Raw genomic sequence first — 7,382 nt, 5'->3', positions numbered from 1 at the left:
GTCTCTCCTCTGGGCCCGGGTTCAATTCCCGGCTGGGTCGGGGAATTTTCTCCGCCCAGTGACTGGGTGTTGTGCTGTTCTCAACATCGTCATCGACTGCAGGTTGACGAAGTGGCGTGAAGTTGAAAGACGGCACCCTGCGAACGGTCTGCCCGACGGGGAGGCCCTAGCCATACGATTGAATTAATAAATAATTACTATACATTAATGATTTGTTGTCTGGCTTGAGTGTGTGAAGGGTTCTCGTGTATACGTCGTTTATGTAAAAGCTTGACAGAGTACAACGGCAAATAGTTTGTTCATTAGTGTAGGCTGTTATTGTTTAGATGGGCGTGAGAAAAATGATAACCGTATTTTATTGGAGTTCAGGTGAGTTGTAAGAGACAATAAGCGAGTTCAGCTTAGTTAAAATACAATGTGGTGGTTACTGTCAGTGAAGATAGTACCAAGTACGTACAGTGTTGTGAACGGCGTCGTACACAGTGGTAAGGAGGGATGAACAACAGAGTTGTGTGGAAACTGTCGTCGTAGGAAAGCTGGACAGGAGAAGAAATGATTAGCGAACTACTTAAGACAGTAAATAGACTATTTGCTTAACTTGTACTACTTCAAGCTTACGAAGTTTGATTACAAATAATGCAGCAACAAACATAGTCCAGCTAGCACCATATCAACAAGGATTCCTGTACCAAGGAATCAACGATGGTGTCGGAACCGCGACCAGTAAGCGGTGTCTCCGATGCGTCTCGTGGCCAAGAGGCTCCAAGGGCGAGTGGCTGCTGCCGGCCGCCCTATATCGCGGCGGCAGGGAGGCAGGGGTCGCTCGTGCGACGGAGCCACTGAAGGTGGCTCAACAGGCGCACACCATTGGGTCTGCCGGATCCTGCACAACCGCTGGCGGCGTCTGACGGAAACTTGCAGCTCCGTCGCCAACTTAAAGACCCCTGTGGTGTGGTATCGATGCGTGACACTACGTACGGAAATGAAGCACGAGTGGCCTACCGTGACGATCCGACCGCCGTGTCATCCTCAGTGGCGGATGCGGATAGGAGGGGTGTGGGGTCAGCACACCGCTCTCTCGGTCGTTATGATGGTATTCTTGACCGAAGCCGCTACTATTCGGTCGAGTAGCTCCTCAATTGGCATCACGAGGCCGAGTACACACCGAAAAATGGCAACAGCGCATGGCGGCCTGGATGGTCACCCATCCAAGTGCCGACCACGCCCGACAGCGCTTAACTTCGGTGATCCCAAGGGAACCGGTGTATCCACTGCGGCAAGGCCGTTGCCATGCAAATGGAACAGCGCTTTATGTTTATTTGATGAAGTGATAGCCGTTCATTTATCATCTAGTACTTCCATTATTCCTCCTTTCTCTTTTCCATTCATTATTGGCGCCTGAAAGAATGACTGTTGGTAAACTATTTTTTGGTCATAATTGTTTCGCGAAACACTTGTGGGAGGAAGTAATATGTTGCCCTGCTCCTCTTCGATCCTACGTTCTCGGAATTTCAGCAGTAGCCTTCCCCACCCCTCCTGTAGCCACTGCCGCTGTAGTTTGTTGAGCAGGCCTGTAACATTCTGGTGCTTACTGAACGATCCCGTAACGGAACGCTCAGCTCTTTGTTGGATCCCCACTCTCTCTTCCGTTAATTCTTCCTTGTAACGGTCCCAGACTGAAGAACAATACTCAAGAACAGGTCGAACAAGCGTCTTGTGAGCCATTTCTTTCGTGGATGCATTACGTTTCCTTAAGATTCTCCCGGTGACTTGAAACTTCCAGAACTTGAACTCGGGACGGAGTTCGAATCTCGGTCCGGCACACAGATTTAATCTGCCAGGAAGTTTCATACCAGTGCACACTCCGTTGCGACCAGCCGCTGTGCCCGAGCGCTTCTAGGCGCTTCAGTCTGGAACCGCGCTACCGCTACGGTCGCAGGTTCGAATCCTGTCTCGGGCATCGATGTGTGTGATGTATTTAGGTTAGTTAGGTTTAAGTAGTTCTAAGTCACTGATGACCTCAGAAGTTAAGTCCCATAGTGCTCAGAGCCATTTCAATCATTTTTTGAACACTCCGCTGCACAGTGAAAATTTCATTCTGGAAATTTTTGTATTGTTCGCCAAACTGCAACACCTTCCAAACTTTCCACGCTAATTAACGCTATAGAAGCATGAGTTTTTCGGAATGTACTTGTGACCAAAAACCAATATTGGTAGCTGGAGTCCATTGTTTAAGCCTTTTATGTTCTTGTGGTGATATTTCCGTACAAACTTTCGTCCCCTATTACATATTATTTAATATCTAACCCAGAATCGATATACCAATTTTCATAGATTTAGTTTTTCTTTAATATTACGTAATATTTTCTTAAATATTTTCATCTCACATTTGCTGTTTTTAATACTGAACCGTTTGAGGTTCGTTTTATTTCCCCGTATTTTGTATGTGATGAAGTGGGCTGATACTTAAATGGCAGGACATATGTTTATGGGAGACTGCAACTGCAGAGGCTCACGGACTTCACAAGAGAACCTACTGCTATCTTGATGATTCTACTTTTATGTAAGCCCCGGTCTTACTGAAGTTGCCTTGCTCCGGTCTGTCTTCTTATCACTGCAGTTCTTAATGATAATTTGAAATTCATTTAAATTGTAATTAACTGATTGTAATTTTTGGCTATAGTATCTACTTTAAACATTTCGTCTTTAAACACAGTATAAATTTGAAGCTTTTTTTTTAAATTGATGGTTTATGCATTATATTGTGGTACTGAATTAATTTAAATTTTATTAAATTTCAGATGTTATTAACAAATCATTGCTGCGAAAATTACGAATACAGTCATTTGAAAAGATTGTTTGACCAACTAAATGTCTATATCTATGGTTTTCTTTGTTCAAGTTGTCAATAAATGTATATATGTATTGTACTTGCAACCCATACTCAGTGGATCGATTCTATCCTTTTATCCTAAGGGCCCTACGACACACAACACTACGATGTGGTCAGGGCCACCTACGCTGGCTTCAGAGCGAGTCACTTTCCCGTGAAGGCCGGTGGTCTTTCTTTTTCTTTTTTAGCACTTCTGCAAATATCCTTGCAAAAGGCCCTGACAGGAAGCAGTACCAGTAGCGGGTGCAGGAAAAGATCATGTAAAACTGCTTAAATTCCTGCCCTGAAGTCGATTGACTGAACGGCCTGAATTCAAAAACACTTTCGTGGAGTGACCTTTTTCTCTACAACGTATATCCGTAATCCTTCCGTAACATTAATTCTGCTACCTGTTGAGTCACTGGAATATGTTACATAATCCAGCACTCTAAGCTACTTCATATCTATTTCTAACGTACGACCATAGAAAAAATTTACTAAAATGCTTTTATTACTTACACCTCGAAATGCAACTTTAAGGGTTGCCACCACTGCTTCAGGTAATGAGTAATTGTATAATTAAGTGTCCGTGTTAGTAATCGCCTTATAAAACTTCGTGAGTCATGGTCACCATAAATCAGAACGTTTCGACGAAATTGCATCTGCTGGTTTTGCGTCTGTAGAACGTTTTTGGAAAAGCACTGTCCCTAGCGCTCGTCTCCTTTTTGCCAAACCACATTAACGCTGGATCAAATATATCTCAGTGCCTGTGACGCGTCCAGAAACTGTTGATGATTTATCATCAGACGCCGGCCGGTGTGGCCGAGCGGTTCTAGGCGCTTCAGTCTGCAACCGCGCGACCACTAGGGTCGCAGGTTCGAATCCCGCCTCGGGCTTGGATGTGTGTGATGATGTCATTAGGTTAGTTAGGGTTAAGTAGTTCTAAGTTGTAGGGGACTGATGAACTCAAATTCTATGTCCCATAGTGCTCAGAGCCATTTGAACCATTTTATGTCATCAGACGGTCTATTGCATTTCATCACCTTCTTGTGTTTTCATAACATTACCCACATTCATCTCTGCTCACATTCATGGCGATCTTCGTAATTTTTGTGTCTTCTTTACCTCCACCAAAACTTTTTGAGTCTTCAAGATAAATGATGTAGCTTGACTGATAGAACGTCTGAGATGTTATAAGAGCTCCTTGATCTTCTGTTCCACCAGTGTAGCCGTAATAATTTACAGAACATTTACGTAAATGACCCTCAGTGTTACGTTTGTAACAGTGCGCGTGTTTTCTGGTTCACTCCTACGTTTTTCAACGCATTCGAAACGAAATAAGAACAGAAAATCGAATATGGAACTTTATCAGTTTATCTGTAATTGAGGGCTTTATTCAGTATATCAGTTTATTTGTGTCAGTTTAAAACTCCTTTTTGCCTGTCCTTAATTTCTATCAGTAGCTTCATCATAATAACAGCAGGCGAGAGACCAAGGTTAATTACGCCTTCAAGTACGACAGGAAGTTAGTACCTGGCCCACGGTCTGGACAGCGAGTTGTAAGGTGAAGTGGGCGCCCCCATTACAAGGCTTTCTGTTTTTTCTTTTTGTTGGCCTGTGTGCATCGGTAGAGGCCAATTCCCTGTTCTCCTCTCCAAATAAAATCTGCCCCTGTACCCACGCTGACGAAATCTAGACCACAATATGTGAGAGCCGCTAGCGATTTTTCTTATTTTTTTTGTCGACAAAATATGCATATAGAGCTCATAAAAGTGTGCATAATTCCCTTTCATGTATCTCTACTACCGGATTCAGTATGAAACAATGGTCATTAAGTACTTTCTTTCACTGGTGCCATGTCCCGCGCTGACGCAGGGTCGGCATTGTTAGTAACGGATTTGGCAAGGTTAATGGAAAGGGGTGGCTGGATGCCCTTCCTGCCGCCACCCCCCCCCCCCCCCCCCCTGAATGGAATACCAGCCCGGTATTCACTTAGCGGGATGTGGAAAACCTCCTAAAAACCACATCCAGGCTGGCCAGCACACCGCCCCTCGTCGTTAATACGCCGGGCGGATTCGATCCGGGGCTGGCGCGCCTACCAGAGTCCAGCAGACAGCAATTTTGCGCTCTCGGCTACCCTGGAGGGTATAATGGTCATTAAGTACTACTGTCTGGAAACTTCGTTTCCGAACAGGAACTACTAAGAAGACATAAAGAAAATAGAAATACTTGGCTGACCAAAAGACTGTTGTAAATTTACTTGGAGACTTCAGGAAGGACGTTACACATTTTCTCCTACGCTAAGAGCATCGCGCCACAAGACTGGCTCTTATCAGACCACAGTACATGCTTCGGGTGCCTTGCAGACGTAGTTATGCTGCGTTACGGATAACAACTGTGTCATAGTGTGTAGCGAAATGATGCGTCAACTGGAAACGTATTCCGAAACAGGATTACGGGTAACAGCAGGAGAACGTCTAAACTGCACACAGATGCACCATGAAAGTCTGGCGGCATATTGTCACGTATGTGTCACGAATGAGTAGCATGAAGTATTGAGAGTGTATATAATGTTGCAGAAGCACTCTGTCTTCATGCCACAAGTGGCCTATCGGGACCATCCGACCGCCGTATCATTCTCAGATGAGGATGCGGATAGGAGGGGCGTGTGGTCAGCACACCGCTCTCCCGGTCGTTACGATGGTCTTCTTTTACCGGAGCCGCTACTATTCGGTCGAGTAGCTCCTCAACTGGCATCAAGAGACTGTGTGCACCCCGAAAAATGGCAACAGCACATGGCGGCCCGGATGGTCACCCATCCAAATGCCGGCCACGCCCGGCAGCGCTTAACTTCGGTGATCTGAAGGGAACCGGTGTATCCACTGCGCCTAGGCAGTTGCCAATGTTGCACAAGGTGTGTCAGTAAAGAAGTAACCTAACGTCAGCAGGGACGCCAGGTTGCAGGAGGAACTGTTTTTCTGTGATAAGGGTAGTGTGGGTTACGAGGTCAACACCTTCTGGAAGAGGCCGGGGTCAGCAAGACAGCGCGTGATCGCGTGGGAGGCGCGTCATGCGATTCCATATAAGCGGCGCCACCGGCGCTGCTGAGGGTTCCGACCCCACTCTGCCTCAGACCTGCGTTACTCTGCTGCCGGGACGGGACTCAGTTTCTCGTCGCAGTCAGCTGCACGAGGTACTTGCAGGACAGCAGCAACATAGTCAGTGTGTTAGTGCCTCGTAGGATTCGACACTAGTTTCCATTCCTACTTCGTTGCTCAGTCTCAGTTGAGTTCCTCGTCCTTTTTTCCCACCGAGTTTCCTTACCTGGAAATATTCCAGCTTATATTATCCGGCACGAGTTCTACGAGTTAGACGAGCAACTTTGCAACTGAAGGCAGAGTCATCCGCCCGCAGGACAATACAATACAGGGTGACAGTTATTGAACTATGATGGGCGTTCAAAAAGAAACGAGTCGGAGCCATAATTACAGAAACCAGAACCTGTATGTTAGAAGTATTGACCCTGGCTGTTAAAGACACTTGTCCCACTGTGACAGAAGGTGGTGAATGGCTTTCTCACAAAATTACCATGGCTGCCATGTTAACCAGTTCAGCACGGGGACGTCGTCGTCCGAGTTGAACCGTTTGCCCCCTCAGAGCCTTTTTAAGGAGACCAAAAATGGCGTAATCACGGGGAGAGAGGTATGGAGGGTGGCCGAGAACCTCCCATTTGAAATTTCAGCAGGAGTGCCGCGACTGTGTTGGCCATACGAGGCTTTGCATTGTCGTCGAGCAGAATGACCCCACGGGTGAGATTGTCTGGTCGTTTTGATTTGATCGCTTGGAGAAGGGTGCTCAAGGTTTGCGAGTAACGCTGGGCATTCACTGTTGCCCGGTGCTGCAGAAAATGAATCAGAAGAGGACCCGTTAAGAAGGCTCTGAGGGGCAAACGATTCTCCTCGGACGTCGACGTCCAGTTGTCCGTGCGGATCTGGTTAATGTCGCAGTCCGGGAATTTTATTAAACAGTCATTCACCGCGTTGTGTCACAGTGGGACATGTGTCTCAACAGCCGGGGTCAATACTTCTATCATACAGGGACTGGTTTCTGTAATTATGGCTCCGACTCGTTTCTTTTTGAACGCCCCTTATACATGAGACAAAATCGTCATAACTTCTGATCGGTTGGCCGCAGGGCATGAAGGGAATTAGTACGCGCACACATGGTTTTGTTTAGAGTCGAAGCCCACGGTCATTTGAATGGGTTCGTCAATAAGCAAAATTGGGGGGACTGAGGATCCGCATATCACGATCGACAAGTCTTCACCCTCAACGGTTGACTGTGTGGTGAGCAGTGTCCAGTAACGGAATAATCGGTGCAATTTTCCATGACAGCACGGTGACTACCTTACGGTACGAGAAGGTTTTGGAAGATGATTTCATGCCCATTATCCAAAGTGACCCTAATTTGGACGTGGTTGATGCAAAGCGAAGCTCGACCCCATCGAATC

The 7,382-nt window shown here is 46.4% G+C and overlaps 1 pseudogene; it reads right to left on the bottom strand.

Moving 5' to 3' along the window:
- Nucleotides 1-1,172: 1,172 nt before the first annotated feature.
- LOC126274444 (5S ribosomal RNA) lies at nucleotides 1,173-1,290 on the bottom strand (annotated as a pseudogene).
- Nucleotides 1,291-7,382: the final 6,092 nt, after the last annotated feature.

This window comes from Schistocerca gregaria, chromosome 5, assembly GCF_023897955.1.
Source record: "Schistocerca gregaria isolate iqSchGreg1 chromosome 5, iqSchGreg1.2, whole genome shotgun sequence".
NCBI lineage: Eukaryota > Metazoa > Arthropoda > Insecta > Orthoptera > Acrididae > Schistocerca > Schistocerca gregaria.
This window is presented reverse-complemented; position numbering and strand designations above follow the sequence as displayed.